The sequence below is a fragment of the Macaca nemestrina genome, chromosome 12, assembly GCF_043159975.1.
Source record: "Macaca nemestrina isolate mMacNem1 chromosome 12, mMacNem.hap1, whole genome shotgun sequence".
Lineage (NCBI taxonomy): Eukaryota > Metazoa > Chordata > Mammalia > Primates > Cercopithecidae > Macaca > Macaca nemestrina.
In genome coordinates this window covers 20,242,932-20,264,145 of record NC_092136.1, presented here as the reverse complement: position 1 = coordinate 20,264,145, position 21,214 = coordinate 20,242,932, and the positions used below count along the sequence as shown (strand labels likewise).

At 48.6% G+C, this 21,214-nt stretch overlaps 1 long non-coding RNA gene across 2 annotated transcripts in view; it reads left to right on the top strand.

Annotated features, from left to right (window-relative positions):
• The window catches only part of LOC105471641 (uncharacterized), a 53,783-nt gene that overhangs the window by 20,082 nt on the left and 12,487 nt on the right, over window positions 1-21,214 (top strand). The window contains exons 1-2 of one of the 2 annotated variants that reach the window (XR_011610608.1): window positions 18,464-18,728; window positions 19,918-20,024. This is a non-coding gene — a long non-coding RNA (uncharacterized lncRNA). Of the gene's footprint in view, window positions 1-18,463; window positions 18,729-19,917; window positions 20,025-21,214 lie in introns of those variants that run through there. The other variant, XR_011610607.1, reaches the window with a different exon arrangement.

The window sequence follows — 21,214 nt, the reverse complement described above, 5'->3', positions numbered from 1 at the left end:
GCCAGAGGAAGTCACTGTGGCAGCCTCCAGTTCACCATCATGGGGGAGCAGGTGGTCAGGTGCACGGCCTGTGCATGACTCCAGGTGCCCCATGCGTCCATCCCCCAGGGATTGAGCACTGAGCTCTGTTCACTGCCCCCAGCTATGAGGTAGAAGATCTTGGGGTTCCCCTGACCTCGGTCTGCCTGGTTCTTCTAACGGGGCTCTCTGTGGTAGGGCCTCTCCTCACCTCTCTCCTGTCTTTCATTCCTGACTGGTGATGACTCTGGTCCAGACCTGGACTTGGCCCTCCTGCTCTGAGAAGAGCCTTGGTCAGCAAATAAACACCGGGGGCCACATTCTAGTGGCCCATAGGGACTATGGAACTGCAGAAACTCTTTTTAAGTGCTTGAGACGTACCTTTTGTGATATAGAAACAAGCCATTAATTGCAAATCATTATTTTCCAGTGATTCTTACAATCCCCCAAAGACTATCTGGCAATATTGCAGTAGCCCAATAGGGGTCACTCTATGTACCTAAAAGTAATAAAACTGCATTTTAAAATCCTGTAATCTAAATTCAACTTTTATTGGACTTTTATTACAAATAGTATAAAATCTCATTAATATTAAAATTAATGATAGCTAATATTTATTGAGCGCTTACTGTGTCAAACACTATATAACACCTCACAAGCAATCTCTCACTTAATTCTTACTACTCCGAGTGTGGAATACTGGGGGTTCCCATTTCAAATGCGGAAACTGAGGCTTAGTGAGGTTAGATGACTTGACCAAGGTCACACAGTTAATATAGAACAAAGCCATACCCCGGTGCAATGGCTCAGGCGTGTAATCCTAGTACTTTAGGAGGCTGAAGCAGGTGGATCGCTTGAGCCCAGGAGTTCACGACCAGCCTGGGCCACATGGTAAAACCCCATCTCTCTACAAAAAAAAAATATATATATATACATAAAATTAGCCGGGGCATGGTGGCACACACCTGTAGTCTCAGCTACTCGGGAGGCTGAGATGGGAGAATCACCTGAGCCCCAGAGGTGGAGACTGCAGTGAGCTATGATCGTGCCACTGCACTCCAGCCTGGGCATCTGTCTCCTATAAAAGAAAAATAAAAAGAGCAAAGCCAGGGTTTGACTCCTTTTCTGCCTAACTCCAGAATCTTAGTTCACCGTGTAGCCTAAGCAACACGGAAGTGACTTCTACTGAAACCTGCATGGCACACCGCAGCTTCTCGATCCTTGCAACACCCCTGGTTTACCTCTATCTGCATTTCAGCTGAGGAAACGAGGTGCAGGAGGTCAAATGCACACAGTAGAGAGCCATTCTTGTTGGCCCTCTGCCCCTGCAGAAAGCAGGGGCCACCCCTGCCCTGGAGGGACAGTTCTCCTACATGGGTGGGCAGCCTCCTTAGACCCTTGGAAATTTCCACACTGCTTGGAAGGGAACCGATGGCCACTTTCCTTCCTGAGAGAAGCCAGCAGGACCTTGCTGCCCCATGGAGACGCTATCAGACCCTCCTCCCTCTGACTCCTCCCCAGGCCTTGCCACCCTCCCCTCCCCTTGCCACCCTCCCCTCCCCTTACTGGTCCAGGGCTGAGCCTTTATCCTCATCCCGGCCCCTGTCTTGCTCTTTCCTCCAGCCTCTTCAAACAGCACCTTGATCTTTGTAAACTGCTACTGAACCTGATAATGTCACCTTCTGCCTAGAAACCTTTCATGTTCCCATTACCTGCATAATAAAGCTGCTGCCTGGCACCTGGGTCACCTAGCACGATCTGGCTTTGCCTCTTCCAGTTTTTGTCTATTACCTCATCTGCCCTGTTCCCACCAGCCCAATGCGTGCTCCCTGGCTACAGATAAAAAGAAAGAAGGTGGTGGTGGGGCCTGGAGACAAATTCGGAAAATTCTGTATTCTCTATGCCTCCTTGAAAAGTGACCATATATACGTATTAGTAAAGGCTCTGAAACCCTGCAGAGCAACATGTTAAACTTTTATTCAACCTAATCGTCTCCATGTTCATTTGACCACGGAAGACACAGGAATCCACGTTAACATCCAGCACAGCAGCCACTTTGAAAATTCCCCTGTTTCCATATGGGACCACATTCCCTGCCCTCCATTTTGCCTCCCCACCCCCCAACTCTCTGACCATCTCTTCCTATTGAAGTGTTTTAAGGCCCAACACAAAAGCAACATTCCCCATGAAACCCTCCTGATTTCACCCCAACTAGAGTGTTCTCCTCAACCTCAGCATTAGATTGGGCCTCTCCCTGAACTTGAACTGTAAAGCCAGCCAGGATGTGGGGTCACACGTGGTCTTTTGTCTTCTCCCTGAACATTGGGTGTCTTAAGGCAAGGGATTAAATTTCAGTTCCCTCTTCATATGTCAAACAGGGCCTGCCTCATTACAGGTGCCCTGGAACAGTCATTGAACAAGAACTGGAGAAGGAGATGCAACCTATGAAAGGCAAAGGCTCCACCTTCTTCCACCCAGCCCAGCTCTGGTTCCCACAGCCACCACTGTGGAGGGTCAGCCTGGCTCCCCAGCCCCAGAGTAGCCTGGCCTGACTGGCTGATCATGGCGACAGGATGTCAGGATTCCCTGGATGCTCAAGGGCAGGGCATGGGGACTCCATTTGCCACCCCGACCGACTCGATGTGTCCAGTCTGAGTGGCCCCTGGAGAAATACATCATCTGCCATCTGCAGGCAGGCAGCCAGGCACTGACTCAGGATCAGACCTTCTCGCATGCAGCTGGCTGCCTCCATGCTTTTGAGCTGGGAGGTTGCTAAGAATTTGTTAAGAACCAGAAAGAACGTGTTATGGGGACCACAGGCATGGGTCAGACCCAGGTCCCAAAGCCCTGGGCTTGCAGAGCCAGGTGGGCTGTGGGAATGAGACATGGCAGGGGCAGGGTGCCTGCTGAACTAGGAGAGCACTGCCCAGCACCAGCCGGTGAAGCCTGGTGCGTTAGCGCCCAGGAAAGCCAGACCTTCTGATTTGTGTGTCAATCTCCTGCTATTGAAAAATTGGCTGAAGACATTTTTGACACTAAAAGGTAAAGAAAACCAGGCAGCTGACCGACCTGTCCTGTGGCTGTCGGCTTGACATTGGTGTGTTAGGTTAGCATCATCGCAAGCTGAGTGCACAGGTCAAGGTGTTGTGTGAGATGCAGCTCATCCAGCACATGGGGGCAGGCATTTCAAAGTCACGGTTGAGTGGATGAGTATGTGAAAGCCGCGTATCCGTCATGGATTAAGTAAACAGTGTTGAATGTCAGGAGCCATATCCGAGTTTCATTTTTACAGTCGTGTCAGCATTGGGTGCAGGTTGCTCATGTTGGAGGCAGGCACGAGGTACGCACATCAGCCATATGGTAGGTGCTGCTGTGTGTTACATGTATATGTCGGTATCAGGTGTGGGGCCTCGGTTCACATGCTCATGTAAAGCATGCCTGGCAACCTGCCTGGTACCCAGCCGCTCCTCCCAGCACCCTACTCCCCTCTCACAGGAATGGCTTCCTCTCCTTGTTAGGGCCTGTCCAGGTGACATAGCAGAAGCCCTTGCCTTTCATCTCCAGCCCCATAAGGTTGGGAGCCCAAAGCACATCCTAGCACAGGGGATAAAAAGGCCCCTTTGTCGGGCACTACAGCAGCCTCCTTGGTCCCCTCCTCCAGCCCTACCTCGCCTATCCATGTGCCCTACTGACCACAACCACACTCGGCCTGAGTCATGCTCCCTAGGGAAGGGGCCTGATGTCATCGAGAGCTAGCAGAGGAGAGGCCGAGACAGGCTGCTGCTGTTACAAATGACACCTCTGCAGGCTGTGTGCGACACTGTGTATGGGCCAGCTCGTCCTCCGTCTCCTCCTGTCCCTGTGGCACTGCCCTAGCAGGGCCTGCCTGCATTGCTCATTGCTCCAGGCTTTATGTTTGGAGAAGAGAGAGAGAGAGAAACTGGGGCCCAGGAAAATATGCAAGTGGGAGCTGTGCATGAGGACCACGGCTCTGCCACTTACTGGCTCTGGGAGCTTGAGCAAAGTGCTTAAGCTCTCCTTGCCTCAATTTACTGCTCTGTAAAATAGGGATGGGATTGTTGCGATGGCGAGAAGTGACCATGCCTAGCACAGGCACACAGTAGGCTCAATAGATTGATCAAATGTTCTCTTTTCTTCCTGGTGACTGGCAGGTCTGCATTCCAGGAAGAGGGCAGAAAGAAGTGGGAAGACTGTGCTTCTCTCTCTCTCTCCCTATCTTTCTCTCCCTCTCTCGTTTCCTTCTCCCCTTCCCTTTCCTCAGGGCAACAGAATGCCCCATCTCTCAAAATGAGCCTGGGCCCAGGGAACTACGTTTCCAACCTGCCTCTGAAAGGCGACCCTGGAGGGCAGGTCCTCTCAGCAGGCTTGGACACCCTCTGTCCTTCCATCTTCTCCCTTTAGGTTCAGACCAAGGCTGCGCCCTCACCCGTTGCCTTTATTATGAACCTGGCGCAAGACAAGCTTCCATCTTCTGCAGGAATAAGTATGGCTGGAAAAAGCGCAGGCCAAGAGTCAGCCCTGCACCTCCCCGGCCAGGAGCACTGCGTACATTTCCGGCCTGGTGACTTCACGCATCTTTAGGGCAGGAAGAGTACCCTGGCAAGGCTGTTAGGAGGACTTGCTGAAATGACGTTCTTAACGCTGCTAGTTCAGAGGCCCTTAGTCCATGTCCTTCACTCCTATAAATGTTTCTTTTCACTCGTGCAAAGTGCAGAGGTTGTCAGGCAGCAGCTTCAGAGCCCCAGGACTCCCCTGGGGCATGGTGGCCCTCCCCAGATCTGCTTCTTCCCGCAAGGTGGGGGCCTTCCCTATCTGTCTGCGAGTTCCCTGGTCAGCGTGTGCGTCTTGCTCTTGTCCAATTTCCCTTCCCTTGTCCTCATCACCCCTCCCAACCCAAACCCCACCCGGGACAGTGCCAAGGTTTGCAGGGATTCTCACCCACACCCCCCCCTCCACCTCCTGCCCTTCCTCTCCGCGGGGAGCCCGCTGTGTCGCAGAGAAAGAGAGCAGCAGATGTTAAAGCCGTATTCCCTTCTCCCGCACTCAGCCTGCTGGGGTGTTTGATCTCCGGCTTAACAAGTTCAGCCATTTTTCTGAAACGAGTAAAAGATTCAGACAGAAAGAGGGATGGAGACAAAGAATGAGAGAGACAATGAGATAAAATGATCCAGAGACTGGGAGGAAGATAGAAGAGAAAGACAAAGCAAGGCACACAGAGAGAGAAAGAGAAAGAGAGAAACTAGAGCAGGGACCACCTTCTCTTACAATCCCAACCTGCCCCCTTCCCCCTCCCACCTCTCACCCCACCTCCCGCCCTGCCTCCCAGGCCCTGATGACTGGTGACCATCAGCCTTGTAGCCACCATATCAACTCTGAGTGACCGTACCCTCCCTGGGGGAGGTGACAGCCTCTCTCCTGTGTGACAGGGCGTCTGCTTAAGATTCAGAGGCCTCTGATACAGAGGAGGCTTCCCTCGCAAGCTGGGATGAGCAGCCCTGTGGTCCGGAGGGCTGACTGGCAGGGGACAAATGGGCTGCCAGGGTGGAGCTGAGAACCCCTGCCTTGCTCACTCCTGGGGCTGAGCAGCCTTTCAGGAGGACCCGGGGAGCCAGCAGTGAAGCCCTCCCTCACTCAGCATTAACTCCAAATTTATTTCTTGCTCTGCCTCTCCCTCCCTTCTTCCCTCTCCCCTCCTTTGTCTTCCCAGTGTTCGATTTCCTATTTGAGAACAGTTCCAGCCTGTGCCACTGCTGAAATCCCGGCCTCGGTAACCAGTGAAGGCTGTTTTAAGCCTGTGAGTCAGAGACCAGTGCTGGTTTTTATTAAAGGCAAAAGGAAAATAATCTGATTTTAAAAAAGCAAAATACCTTCTTAACGTTTCATGGGACATCTAACTGTCTGAGATAACATCTTAAAACACTCATATACACAGGATAGCCCCCGACCCCTGCCCAGCCTCGGGTGGGAGTGTCAAACCTGCGTGGGTGATTTTTTTTCCCCGGGCTAAATGTTTCTAGGTCACTTCCATCCTCCCCCACTGAGAGCTCCCATGCAGGAAACGCTAAGGATTCCACTCCAGTCCCTGAGCCTCCATAATTAATGGGATCACTGGAAACCAGCCAGAGGGATGCTGGGGGCAAGGGGTCTTATCTCTTGGGGTCTTATCTCTCTGGTCTCCAGGCAGAGAAGCTTCTGGCCAGATGAGGAGCTGATCTGTGCAGGCCTTCGGGCCACATCTGCTGACACCAATCCAGCTCCTTACTAGCCCGCCTGGGGCTGGCAGTCCCGGGGCCTCTTTCTCTTCCTGCGCCACCACCCGCTGGAGCTGTCTCTTTCTATAATTCTATCCTCGTCGAATCTATTAGCGTTCTCCGGCAGGCTCTGCCAAGCTCAGCTGCATCTCCTTGTCTAGTTTATATTAGAAGAGAAAGCTCTGGCGTGTTTTCCTCTCACCTGAGGAAAGAGATGCTTCTCTTTTTCAAGACACTCATAGCCTTTGATGAAGCCCAAGAAAGACTTAAATTATAATGAAATGCAGTCATATCCAGACGAGATTGCCTGGGAGTGGTTCCGGCTGCCTTGTGAAAACGGTCTTCCAGCAGAAAGGCAGCTGGGTGCAGGGGCTGCCCTGAATGCCTGTATGGGCCTGTGTGCAGCTTGTCACCTGCCTGCATCTCCTTCCTGCCTGGACTATTGCAGTAGCCTCCCACCTGGGCTTACCACATCCTGTTCACCTCCCCTCCGCTGCCAATTCTTTCCTGCTCTGGTCTGATCACTTTCCTTCTCAGAGGCCTTCAGTGACTTAAATTCTCAATTTAAATGCCCCCTCCACTCCTTCACCCAGCCCTCCCAACACCTTCCAGGTGGGCTGGAGTGCACCACCTCACTGACATCCCTACATACCACTGGGTCTGTAGCCCAGATTAAAAATAAAAACAAAAAACAAAACCACTTCACCCATCCTGCTTGGGATTATCATTATTTGTATATTTGAGAAAAGAAAGAAAACAGCCCATGTGGACAAAGGCCCAATGTGTGCCAGGTGCAAACGTCAACCTGCCTTAGAGTCATAAGGACCTGGGTTCAAACCCCGCTCTGCCCACTTATAGCTAAACGCCCCAGGACAAGTTTACTCCTATCTCTGAACTTGCTTCCCTATCTGTTAAATGTGACTAATGATACCTACCTCATAGGACTGCTATGGCGATTAAGGAAGATTAAGTACTGAGCACATAGTAATTGCTCAATAAATACTAGCTGCTCTGCTTTTTAAAAAAAATTCCTCATAATCACAAGGGAATGATTGGCCTGGTTTTATGGAGGATGAGGTGGTTCCCAACCTTGGCTATGTTTTAAAAACAGCTGGTGTAATAGTCCGTTCTCATGCTGCTATGAAGAAATACCTGAGACTGGGTAATTTATAAAGAAAAAGAGGTATAATGGACTTACAGTTCCACATGGCTGGGGAGGCCTCACAATCATGGAGGAAGGAGGAGCAAAGGCTAATCTTACATAGTGGCAGGCAAGAGAGCTTGTACAGGGGAACTGCCCTTTATGAAACCATCAGACCTTGTGAAACTTACTCACTGTCACAAGAATAGCACAGGAAAACCTGCCCCCATCATTCAGTTACCTCCCACCGGGTCCCTCCCATGAGATGTGGGGATTATGGGAGCTACAATTCAAGATGAGATTTGGGTGGGGACACAGCCAAACCATATCACCTGTGGAGATTTAGAAACTACACGTGCTGGGTCCCCATGGCCAGATCTCTCCTGGGGTCACAGCATCTGTCTGCACAGGACAGGAATCACTATACAAGGCACTGAAGAAGAAGAGGCCCAGGTGGGGCCTGGCTGCCTTGAACAAAAAGCCCAGGGGAGGGCATTTTTCAGGGGCCAAGAGATGGGAGTGGCAGGGCGGGGTGCCTGGGCTTTGGAGTGAGTCCAGGGCAGCCTCACTGTTCAGCAGGGGTGGGTTGGGAGGGCTCATGGCACCATCTTGCCCTGTCCCTGGGCACACCCAGTGCAGCAAGTGCCTGTGGGGTCTGAGAAGGTAGGGAGGCTACAGGGGAAGCCAGGCTACCTTGCTTGCCCAGAAACAGGCCAGTGACCACAGCACCTGCCTTCTGGTGGGGATAGGGGAGCTCAGGAGAAGCAGGAGCTAATTGAGGTTGTCAGGAGCAAAGGCGAGCTTTCCACAGTTGAGAACAGAAGGTAAAAACACCCAGAGTTAATTAACTTCCTGCAATATGGCTGGTGCCTCAGGTCTTACAGCTGCCTGGGGTCTCACTCTGCCTTCCAAGAGAAGGAGATCATGGTGACCAAAAGAAAAACACCCTCAGACAGGCAGGACAGCCCTTCTTTTTGCTACTCATGTGCTCATTAATTCATTCAGTTATCAATCAACAAATCCATAGCAAATGCCAGGCTCTGTGCTGAGGACTAGAAGCAGCACAACATAGAGGCATCCTCATGGAGCTCAAAATCATTCATTCACTTCCTCTTTCAACCGGCACACAGCAAACAGCTCTCAAGTGGGTCCGTTGCGCTGCCTTCAATTGCTTTATTTATTAATATTTTCTCCAGTGCTTTCATCCTGCCCTTCTCCTAGATCTGCCTTCTCTTGCCTCCAGTTCTTCCTCCTCCATTCCTACCCTCAGCTGAAGGCCTTACTCGAGTTTACTTGGAAAATAGAAGCAATTGGAAGAGATCTTCCACCAGCTCCCCAGGTACCCACTTCCAGTGCCTGTGCCTGCAACATCCTCTGTCTTCTCTCCCATTGATGAAATGGACTGCTCATGCGCCTAAGGCAGCCCTTCCTTTGACCTGAGCTCCAGGTCCCGTCCACTTTAGCTCCCTGGAGCACAGTGTCCAGAGATTTCCTCTGCTTTATCCTGTGTTGCAAATTTTCCCTCTTTATTTGGTCATTCCCCTCAGCATACAAACGTGCTGTTGTTTCTCCCTTTCTAGAAAGTTATAAAACATCTCTTGGCGCTCTATCTGTGCCAGCACTACTCCATTTCCTTTTACTTCTTTATAGCAAAACACCTGTAAGCAGTTGTCTCTGCGGGCTGTCTCCAGTTCCTCTTCCGCTCTGTTTTAATTCCACTCCAGCCAGCTTTCATCTCTACAATTCCATTAGACCTGCTCTTACCAAGGACACCAAAGACCTCTAAGGCACCGAGAGCCACTCCTCAGTGCTAGTCTTACTTGACCCAGCTGTAGCATTTCACAGATTGATCACCACCTCCTTTTTAAATCACTCTTCCCTTGGTTCCCAGACACTACCCTCTCCTAGTTTTCTTCCCACCTCACTGATCACAGGTTTCAGCCTCCTTTGTTGGGTCCCCTTCTTCAATCTCTCACCTTTTTTTTTCCTTTGTGAGACAGAGTCTTACATTGTCACCTGGGCTGGAGTGCAGTGGTGCGATCTAGGCACACTGCAACCTCTACCTTCTGGGTTCAAGCAATTCTCCTGCCTCAGCCTCCTGAGTTGCTGGGATTACAGGTGCCTGCCACTGCATCCAGCTAATTTTTTGTATTTTTAGTAGAGACAGAGTTTCACTATGTTGGCCAGGCTGGTCTCGAACTCCTGACCTCATGATCCACCCACCTCGGCCTCCCAAAGTGCTGGGATTACAGGCATGAGCCACCACACCCCGCCTCAATCTCTTAATGTTGACATGTCCTTTGCAAAGGTTGATCCTTGAGCCTGTTTATCCATTCTCACAGTTTTAAATATTGTCTCTATGCTGACAACCAAATTCATATCTGCAGCTCAGACCTTGCCACAAACTCCAGACTCAAATATCCAACTATCTCACCATCACCTCTTCTTAGTTGACATCTGATATGGTCTGGCTCTGTGTCTCCACTAAAATCTCATCTTGAATTGTAATCCAAATTGTAATTCCCATGTGTTGGGGGAGTGACCTCATGGGAAGTGACTGGATCATGGGGGTGGTTCCTCCATGCTGTTCTTATGAGAGTGAGTGAATTCTCATGATGGTTCTCCCCTTCGCTCTGTACTTCTCTCTCCTGCCGCCTTGTGAAGAAGCATGGGTTTGCTTCCCCTTCTGCCATTTATTGTAAGTTTCCTGAGGCTTCCCCAGCCATGTGGAACTGTGAGTCAATTAAACCTCTTTCCTTTATAGTTACACAGTCCCAGGTAGTATCTTTATAGCAGTGTGAAAATGGACTAATACAATATCTCAAACTCAACATGTCCAAAACTCAGTTCCTGTCTTTTCCCTGTAATTCTGCTCCACCTGTATCCTTCTCCAACTCAGTTAATGGCAACTCCATCTTTACAATTGCTTAGACTAAAACACCTCACTGTTATCTGGGACTCCTCCCTTTTTATCACATTCCACATATATTAGGAAATTCTAATGACCCAATCTTCAAAATGTGCCCAGGATTCCACTAATCCTCCCCACCTCCACCTCTGCTACCTGATCCAAGCCAGTGTTTCCCGTCTGGATTCCTGCAGTTGCCTCCTCACTGGTCTCCATAAGGCAGCTAACATTCTTCTGTTACATCAGCCTCTCTGCTCAAAACCATCCCTCCAATGGCTTTCATGTTGGTCAGAGGAACAGTGCCCATGAGGTCATCTGTGATCCAAGTCCCACCACTGCTTGGACTTCCTTCCGCCTTCTCTTCCCCATGCTCAATTCTTTCCAGGCATGCTCCTTCCTGTGGGCTTTTATACTTGCTGTTTTCCTCTCCCTGGGACACTTCATGCTGATACCTACATGGCTTTTTCTGTGGACACCTTCATGTCTTTGCTCAAATGTTTACTTTCACAGTGAGGCCTTCCCTGAATGCCCCATTTAGAACTGCAGTGCTTGCCCCCATAGATTCTGTCTTTCTTCCCTCCTTTCCCCTTCTTTGGAAGAGCATTGATTACCATTTCACATGCTGTATATTTATTTGTTGTCCATTTTCCTCCATTACAAAGTCGGCTGGTGTCCATTTTCCTCCATTAGAATGTAATGGGTTGAATTGGACTCTGGCTCAAAGTTATGTCCAAGTACTAGCTTCTAGTACCTATGATCTTATCTTATTTGGAAGTAAGCTCTGTACAGATTAAGTTAAGGATCTTGAGATGGGTTCATCGTGGATTTAGGGTGGGCCCTAAATCCAATGACTGGAGCCTTATAAGAGAAAGGAGAGAGAGAGATTTGGGACAGAGGCTCAGGGAGGAAGGCCACAGGAAGAGGCAGAGACTGGAATTATGCTGCCAAAAAATGCAAGGAGCTGCCAGAAGCTGGAAGAGGTGAGGAAGAACTTTTAGAGGGAGCTTGTTGTATCACTCCCAGGAAACTCAGTCAGGATCTTGATTTTGTTCACTGCTGCCTCTCAAGTTATCCCACAATACCAAGTAGAGTGGGCACACAGCACGTGTTGGATGACTGAATAAATGTCCTTTCACATAGCACTATGCTGAGCATTCTGAGAGAGACAAAAAGGCAGGTGTGAGTCCCAGCCCTGTGATTCAGCAGCTGGAATCTGCATTGCCCCATTCCCTCATTTGTGAAATGGAGGGAAAATATTCCGTATCCTAGGGTGGCTGGCAAAACTGGATGATATGTAATAGGGGTTGGGTGAATCTTCCTCCCTCCCCAGCACCCTGGTGTCCTCATCTCTGAAACAGGGGGAATGCCTAGGCTTGTCTGACTTGGAGAACTGTTCTTAATATATTTTTAAAAATCAAACACCATTTAATTATCTGGGAAGTATTTATGCTATATTGTTAAGTGGCAGAAAGCTACTGACAAAATAGCATGTGCATGATCTATGCTTTAATCAACGAGCATGGAAGTGTAGCCCCTTACCAGAAAGAGAAGTTTACTCAAGTGCCCAGAGTCCAGGATCCTTATCATGCTTTGCTTTTTCCATTAACTTTTATCTCAACCTGTACAAAGTCCACATGACATGGGCCTTGGAGAAGTCTTCTCACCTGCCCTCTCTCCCTCATTCTCATTTCCCATAACCCCCTCAGGCTTTCTAGTTTGTCTTTTTATTTCCTTCTGTAATGCTATATAAATTTCTCCATAAAATCAGGCACATCTTTTGCTTGGTTTATTCCTAGGTACCTTTCAGGATGTCTTGCTGTTTTGATAGTATTTTTTATTACAGTTTTGAATTGGTTATTGCTAGTGAATAGGAACACAATCTATGTCTATATACTGACCTTGAGTTCACCTCACAACTGTGGTGAGCTCTTACTCATTCTTGGAGATTTTTTGGGATTTTCTATATAGAAATGCAAGAGAAGACAGATTTGTTTCTGATATGGTTTGGCTGTGTCCCCACCGAAACCTCATCTTGAATTCACATGTGTTGTGGGAGGGCCCTGGTGGGAAGTAATTGAATCACAGGGGCAGGTCTTGCCCATGCTATTCTGTGATAGTGAATAACTCTCACAAGATCTGATGGTTTTTAAAAGAGGAGTTCCCCTGCACAACCTGTCTCTTTGCCTGATGCCATCCATGTAAGACGTGAATTACTCCTCCTTGCCTTCTGCCATGATTGTGAGGCTTCCCCAGCCATGTGGAACTGTAAGTCCAATTAAGCCTCTTTCTTTTGTAAATTGTCCCGTCTTGGGTATGTCTTTGTCAGCAGTGTGAAAATGAACTAACAGTTTATTTCTAATTCTTATGCAATTTATGTATTTTTTCTCTTCTTACTGCATTGATTAGGATACTCAGTTCAATGTTGAACAAAATCAATGATAGAAAGCATGTTTATCTTGTTCCTGGCTAGCAGAACTATGTCTGCTATTCAACATCATTGAATGTGATGTTTCCTTTAATTTTTTTGATAGATAAAATTTAACAGATTAGGAAAGTTTGTTTATTTTCCTACTTTGCCAAAAGTGTGTTTGTTTTTATTATGAATACATGTTGAAGTTTATTAAATGAGTTTTCTGCATCTTTTGAAGTGATCCTCCGATTTTTCTATTTAATTTGCTATTATGCTGTATTATATAATAATTTTTCTCATATTGAACTACCCCTGTATTCCTGGGTTAAATATTACTTAATCATAGTGTATTTTCAAAATGTATTACTGAATTATTAGCTAATATCTTATCTGGAATTTGTTCAAGTTCATAAGTGAGATTTTTGAATAATATCTTATATTGGGTCTGTTTTGAAGATCCAGAGAAATAGTGCTTTGAACATCATATAATATGAAGTTTTTAAATATTTATTAATTATCTCAAAGAGCCTGGCCCAGGGAGGGGGCTGTGCCTGACAAGAGGCATGTCCAACTGCCCACATGGGGTGATATGGAGACACCTGGCTGATGCAGTGCCTGGAATTGCACAATTCAGGATCCATCCGTGATTCTGGTAGGTTTTTGGTCCTCAAAAATCCCATTTAAGATCCAAGATACCCTGAGAGTGAGTCTCTACTGAAGCTATTTCAGATAGCTACCACCCCAAGAGATGGGGCAGAGAAGACACAGTTCACCCACTTGACCAGTCCCAGGACCACTCCCATGGGGAGATGACACATCAGGTAGCAGTATCCTTACATCCAAAGGAGAAAATATGTCCATGTTCTTCACCATTACAGGAGTAGCGCTGGGGACCAGAAGTGGCTGAACTCTTTAAACTGATAAACAGAACTTGTTTCTAGCCAAGTTGTTCTACTACAAAATCAATAAATGTATCCCTAGAAGACATTTTTCTGTCCAGAATCGTGGCACCGTTCCAACTTTTGTTCCCAAGCAGCATTTTGTACGCACCCTGGAAATGGGACAGGACTTTCTGAGGATCCCAAGAAGGCTAGGATTGTGGGAGGAGCTTTGGCGTTGGAGTAGGAGAATGGGGTTCAAATCCTCACTCCTCTCCTTGCTCTCTGTGACTCCAAGCCCTTGACTTCTTAACGTGTAAAACAGGAATTGTTATACCCTACCTTCTATGGTTGTAATGAGGATGAAATAAAATAACTGGTGCCAGGTAACTGGTATGTAGGAGCTGCTCAGTCAATTCCCTCAGTGTCCTGGGAGGAATAAGGGCAATTCCATGACCTCAACAGTAATAAGGAGCGATAGAGGGAAGCTGTGTCCTGCTGCCTCCCGTGGAGCACTGAAAGTCCAAGCTCTTAGCAGATTCACAGGAGGCCCGGGGGTGTCAGCCTCTAGGAGGAGACTCAGTCTGGGCTAAGGGCGCAGCTCTATGAGAAGAGGACAGGGACTGAGTTACCAGCTGCTTGGTTCCAGGAGGAAGAACAAAAGAACTGTGCCAGGAGCAGGAATTTAAGAGGGAGGGGTTCAGTAGGATTTCTGGTTTGGAACCGGAAAACCTCTACATGGGCTGACAGGGATGGCAGGCAGCAGTCTTGGATGCCTTGGGGGTGGCTTTTGGGGAGGGCTTGTATGTGATAGATGCAACTGCTACCTAGGCACAGAGCAGCCATTTCTCTGTCCATCCTACTCCCATGCTCGTCCTCCCCACCATCCATCCATTCACTCACCTACATAAGTATTAACTCTCCCATCTATCCATTTTCCCATCATCCATCTATCTACCCATCTACCTGTCTACACATTCATCCATCCATTCACGTCTCCATTTATTAATAGTAAGTATGGTAATAATAAAAATCACAGTGGCTAATGTTTATTCAGTCCTCTTTGTGCCAGCCACTGTTGGAAGTGTTTCCTAGGTATAATTTAGTCCTCACAATAAGCTTAAGAGAAAAGTTCTATTATAATTATTATTCCCATTCAGATAAAAAGAAAACTGAGGTCCAGAGAAAAGGATTGATTTGCCCATGATTACACAGCCAGGAAATACCAGAGCTGAGATTCAACCGAAGACATCTGGCTCTGGAGCACACACTCCTAACCAATGCACTGAATGGCCTTCCACGGACTTACCCACCTACTAACCACTTAGACTCCGTGTCTCTTACCCTTCCTCTATTCAAACTCATGTACCCTCCTGCTCTTTTCACCCAGCACCCATTCTCCCCTCTTATCCTCTAACCACTCAACCATCTTTATTCCCTGCTAGTTATCCATTCCTCTTCCTCTTCCTGATCCTCTGTGCACCCACAAGTCCATCAATCCATGTACCCACCCTTTTTGGCACAACCTACCCATACTTGCGTCTAACAACCATTTACTTGGCACCTTCTAACCTAATGATGTTTAAAGAGAAATAAACTTAGTCCCTGACATCAAAAGCTCACTTTTTAGTAAGGAAAACAGGGAAGTGATCCAATGGGTGTAATTAGATGGCATACATGCTAAGGAAGAAGTGGCACCAGGATGGTATGGGTACACTGTAGAAGGGCCCTTGGCCTCCAGAAGAATCCTTGAGTATTTGGAGGCTTACCTAGATGACCCAGGTAGAGGAGGTGAGAAATGATGTTCTAGACAGCAGGAGCCTCCTCTGCAAAAGCACAGACCCAGCTGTTTCCTAGCTCTGGTGGAGCTGGTGGGAGGGCCCTGGTCCCTTCCCCTTTCATAGGCTGTGGAAGGAGAGTGCTGGCCAGGCCATGAGCAGACTTCTCTGAGTCCCCCATAAGGATGCAGACAGGTGCAGTCAGGGGCTGGCCAGAACGGGGATGTGGAGCCAGCATCTCGGCTGAGACTCGGGGCAGATCTCTGAAATAGAAGTCAAATCCAAGGTTCCTTTAAGACCCATTCACTACTTGGCTTCCCCCAGAGACATCCAGCATTTGCTATTCTGTGCACTTTCCACGTATTTGCAAGTTTTGATTGAACAAACACTGGCTGGGGCACAGTGAACCCAAATAATTGTGTGCCTGTCAACGGTACATGTTAATTGGAGAGTTGTAGAGTCCGCGGGACGGGTCACAAGGGAAAAGCCAATTACTCCATGTACCTGTTTGAAAGGCTCCCGCTCCTGGAATCCTGACTGGCATTAGAAAGCTCTGTATTGGTCCGTGTTATTGATTTTCCTCTTGCCTCAGTTGATGGGCTCATTAATTGACAATTACCTTTTTCCCTGTGTTGGGAGAATTGACAACAATGACCCGAAGTGTTCAAGTTTCATTTGAGCCGAGCTAAGCCTGTACCTGTTTAACCTATAACAAGTCCCAGTAGGCAACTCTGGGGAGCGGAAACCTCCAAGGAGGCACCAGGGATGTTTGGGATGAGCTTGGGTGCTATCGGGTGCTGACTAGGGCATGGAGCCTGCCAGGGCCAAAAGCCTGAGGGTGGAGTTGGGCCCAGGCAGACTGAGGCCTATACACAAAAGCTCCCATTGAGACCAATTTATGTGTGGCTCCAGCAGGCAGTGAAGCAGGGGATGGCTGTCTACTGAACACCTGCTATGCACTAGACACTTGCTCCTGATTGCACTCCCCATAAACTTTTAATATTACAGGTATGCTCTATATCTGTTGTATACTGTATGTATGCTTTATATGTAAAACAAGGAATATTTTTTGTTCTGTTCCCCAACACACAGAATCAATTGTTGCTGCATTAGTGGGCAATATTGTCCCCACTGAGATTGTATGGTGTAGAGAAACTAAGGCAAGGGCCCTGGAATATAGACTTGGTTGGGTTGGGGTCCCACTTACTCCAGACACACAGGGTCTAGGCATTAGAGCTTGGTCAAGAATAAAGGCTTAGGCATCCAGCTTGGGTTCAAGTCTCTCCTCTGGCACTTAAATGTTTGGCATAACCTCTCTGAACCTCAGTCTACCCATCTGTTGAATGGATCTGGAAACAGGATTCTCTTTTCAGTGGGTCATAGTGGTAATACAATGAAGTAATGTATGTAGAGTGCTTGGCACACAGTAAGCTGTCAATAAATTATTGTGGCTACTGTGGTCATTACTTCCGGAACCCACTCGGTGATGAGGCAAGGATTCTTGGCATGCTCCCTGCTCCTCAAGGGCACAGCTATATCTTATTAGTCTTGGTAGCCCTGGCCCTTGGTGGGGGCTGGGCAGCATCTGTTGCTGTGTGAACCGTCAGTTCTTGGGCAGGTTTGTTCTGGCTCTGATCAGGCCAAGCAGCAGAAGAAAGGATCAGGGACAACAGGGACTGCCCACAAGCACCTGGGGGCCACGTGTTCCTCTGGGAACACCGTGTCCAGCCACCAAAAGGAAATTGCTGTTTTAGCCTCTGCAGATGTGTGAGCGACTTCAGAGACTTCCTTAAACTTCCGCCTCCCTCTGAAGTTGCCCAGACAGACCATCTGCCCAAGGCTGACCCAATGTGCCCAAGGAGTCTGACGTTTTCTGCTTAGATGAGGGAAAACCCCGTTATCTAATGCCTGAGGGTCGGGGCTTGAAGGCTCAGTGATAGCTGGTGCCAGTCTCCTCCTCTTAGCCCAGCCTGGAGGTCAGACACTTTGGCATGGGATCAACAGCTACCCAGCCTGAAGAGTCATGCCTCTCAGACCAAGGGGCAAACTTTACAAGGACCAAAACCTTCCCCAGAGCTCTGTCGTGGGAGGTGGCCACTTGAGTGTTGCCAATACCAACGGGACTGTTGCCGATTTATAACAGCTAAAGTTTCTAATTCAAATTCAGCAGAGGCATTCCCTCTTCCCACCCCCTGCCCTCCCCCAATTATGCCTGGCGTTTGCCACAGTGCAGCCTCTTGGAGACTTGAGAGTTGTCACTGTACACCATGGCAGAGAAAACCCACCTCATCACAAACCCACCCAGTAGGCACAAGCCACAGACTTGGCTGGGTGCACTGGTTTTCAATTATTTTTAAGCTGTTTATCCCCTTCTTCAAATGAAATCTTATGTGGAGGCCCAATTTATAGCCAACAGTAACAAATAGCCCCAATGTGTGACAGGAACAGAAATTAACCCATGTGTGAATATCTCCAGCTTCCTCCCAGCCCATGCTTCTTGCTTTCCAGACAGGCCTCAAGGGTTCTTCTTTGTGTTTGCGATCACTATAGCCAGCGAGAGAAAGAGAAGTGAAAGAAGCCTGACACCTGGTTGCTCTTCCTCCCTGTAACTCCTTCTCTCCCTCCCCCGAGACCCCCAAAACTCCAAGGATGCAATTTGAAAGTTACTAGTTGGTGGTGATGGTTTCAAATCCCAGCCCAGCACTCAGTAGCCGGATCACCAGGATCAAGTCATTTTGCCTCCCTGAGCCTCTATTGGCCATCTGTTCGAAATGAGAAAAGGAATCACATTACCCTTTCTCGCTGCACTGCCACCAGGACAGAATGGATCTGCCAGTGTGAGAACAAAGTCTGAGGGGCTGTCCTGGGAACTGGGAAATCACCCTGTTGAGTTTTGCATCCCTCGGACCCTTTAAGGTGGCAGGTGGCAGAGGCAGACACTCCACTAACTGTTCAGGATGCCAAGCATGGGAAATCCAAACTGCTTATGTTTTGCTTGGAGAAAATTTTTAAAAAAGGAATAGCACTTTCCTTTCCCACTCCATGGAGCAGGACCTGCTCTGCACTCTGTTCTGAACATTTCGTTCTCTGAGTTTTGAAACTATTCCTGTTCTAGTTTTGTTTGTGATTCCTATTTCTGCAGAGGAGAAATTTCAGCTACTGGGGCGGTAGCTTGGAGGCCCCTGAGGGACTTTTCTGGGGTTCAGAGCAGGATGGTTTTAGGTGCTGCCCAAACATCGCTCTACCCTGGATATTCTTCCATGATCCCAGTCTTCCACGGGAGGCAGCAGGGATGAGACTGAGGTCCCTCACTGTGCAAAGAGGTAGGAATTGATGAGTTTCTCTGCGCAGGTCCTAGGGACATTTGTGTGGGGTCTGGTTCAGTTCTCATCCCACTTACAGTGAAGAGACCTATGTGTGGGGTGGAGGGGGCTTCAGGATTGGTCGGCCTAGAAACCGGAAGTTGGAGGGACACCAGCAGGGCCAAATGGAAGCCACTCACTTTTGGCAATTTGGAACGGAAGCCCCTATAGGGAACCAGTGACTGCCAAGAGTCTCCTGGTGCCATGTTCTGTTCTGGGAGCCTTCTAAATGGCAGCTCGTTACATCCTCAAGTGACTCTGTAAGGCAAGCAGAATTGTCCCCTTCTGAGGATGGGGAAACAGAGGCTTAGAGAAGTTAATGACTTACCTAAGACTCCACAGCTAATAAATGTGGTGTAGCCAGGATGGACAGAAGCCGAGAAGAGACTATCGCTCAGTGAGATGGTGGAGACATTGGGAAGGGGGGCTTCCCAGGAGCCAGACCAGTTCTTGGAATTCATGTGCCCACAGGTCAAGGTGATCTGAAGCAGTTGGCTGCGTTGATTAGTAGATTAGTAGGGGGCATCATCCATGCTGACAATGATGGGTTTTTGAGGATTACTGAGTACATGTTGGTGGGTAAGAGGAACTCTGCTGAGGAATCTGAGGAGGCTGTTTGGGCCCAGCTGGGAGAAATGAGGGGAGGAGGTGGGCCCAGGATATTTTAGCAACGCTGCAGCCTTTCGAATCACTGACCACACAATGTTATTGCTTGTGTCGCATGGCTGCTCTACTGAATGGGAGGGTTCACGTTGGTTCTTGCAAGTCTGACCTTGGTCAGGGATACAGTCCTCTCTTCCATGCTACTACCACCATCACTCTAGATGTCCAGAGCCCCTCCTTCTGGTTGGGTGAAGAGTTTAAAAGCATCCTGGACTGTTGGACTCTGAATTGCCCGTTCAGGGGTGGGTTAGAGGAGGGCTGAGCAATTTCCAGGCACCAATGGGCGACACCTCAGACTGGATGTTTGGCCAGGAACCTGAGGACCCCATCCCCAGGTGGTCCATGTGGACAATAATGGGAAGGGAACCTCAGTACTCATGTAGCTTCCTTGATGCTGTGACAGGCTTCCCAGTTCCAGCTGGGTTTCATGGTGCTTCCTAATCTCCCTGACCCTCCCCTTTTTCCTCCTGTTTATTCTCATCTGCAGTAAGAACCTCACTCTGCAAGTCTGCACCCCAAAGCAGTTAAGAGCCTGAACACTGGAGCTAGCTGCTGGTTCGAGTCCCACCTCTGATACAGGCTGTTTGACTTTAGGCAAGTGACTTCATCTCTCTGCCTCAGTTTCTTCCTCTGTAAAGTGGAGATCATAATAGAATCTACCACGTAGACTTAGCTATGAGGATTAAGTGCCAAAATATGTGCTTTTCTGGGACTTCATGCTCTCCTCCAGGTGATGAAAAGTCACAGATGTTACCCTCAGTGAATTCTCAGGGTGGGAGTGATAAGGTGAACTGGGCAGAGGGGGGTCAGTGCAAAGCGAAGGCTCAGAATGGAAGTGAGTAAATGGCCAGGGAAGACAGCAGTACCATGGGAGAGTTTTAAATCTAAATTCCAGGTTGAAAAAATGCCAAATAGAGCAAAAACATGGTAGGTCTAGAGCATTGTGTCCAATCTTTTGGCTTCCCTGGGCTACATTGGAAGAAGAATTGTCTTGGGCCACACATAAAATATACTAACACTAACGACAGCTGATGCACTAAAAAAGAAAGAAATCACACACACACAAAAAATTGTGATAATGTTTTAAGAAAGTTTACACATTCGTGTTGGGCGGCATTTGAAGTTGTCCTGGGCCGCATGTGACCACGGGCCGTGGGTTGGACAAGCTTGGTCTAGAGCCTAACCCAGCATCAGGTTAGATGGTGGAAGATTGGACAGGAAGGAATGATAAGGAAGGCACTCCAGGAGGTGGGACCTGCTGAGGCAGAAGCATGGAGGCTGGAAAGCCTGGGGAGAGTCCAAGGAGGAGCACCTCTGTGGTTGATGTTGACAGCGGGTCCACCGAGGGGTGTTAGGTAGTGCCCAGCACAGATGCGGTTTTGTGGGCCAGGCACCACCTCAGCAGCTTACCGGGATCATTTCACGGACTCCTCATGCTAACTCCATGAGGCCTACCACGATCTGCATTTTGTAGATGCAAAATGGCCTCCAAGAGGCTAATTCCTTGCCCAAGATCCCTCAGTAAGTGGTGGCTACAGGCATCAAGTCGGTCTGTCAGTCTGTCTGTCCACAGGGCTACTCACCTTCCCAGTGCTCCACACTGTCACACAGGTAATGCAAGAAGAGTCATGGAGAATGAAGGGGAAGTTAATTTGGCCCAAGCCCCACGGACTTGGAGAACTCGAGAGGGGCATTTCAGCTTTAGCCTTCTTAGGGCAGGCCAGCCACAGAAAGGGGCCACACACATTTGAAGTGTCCACAGATATTAATCGGCGACCTGGAAA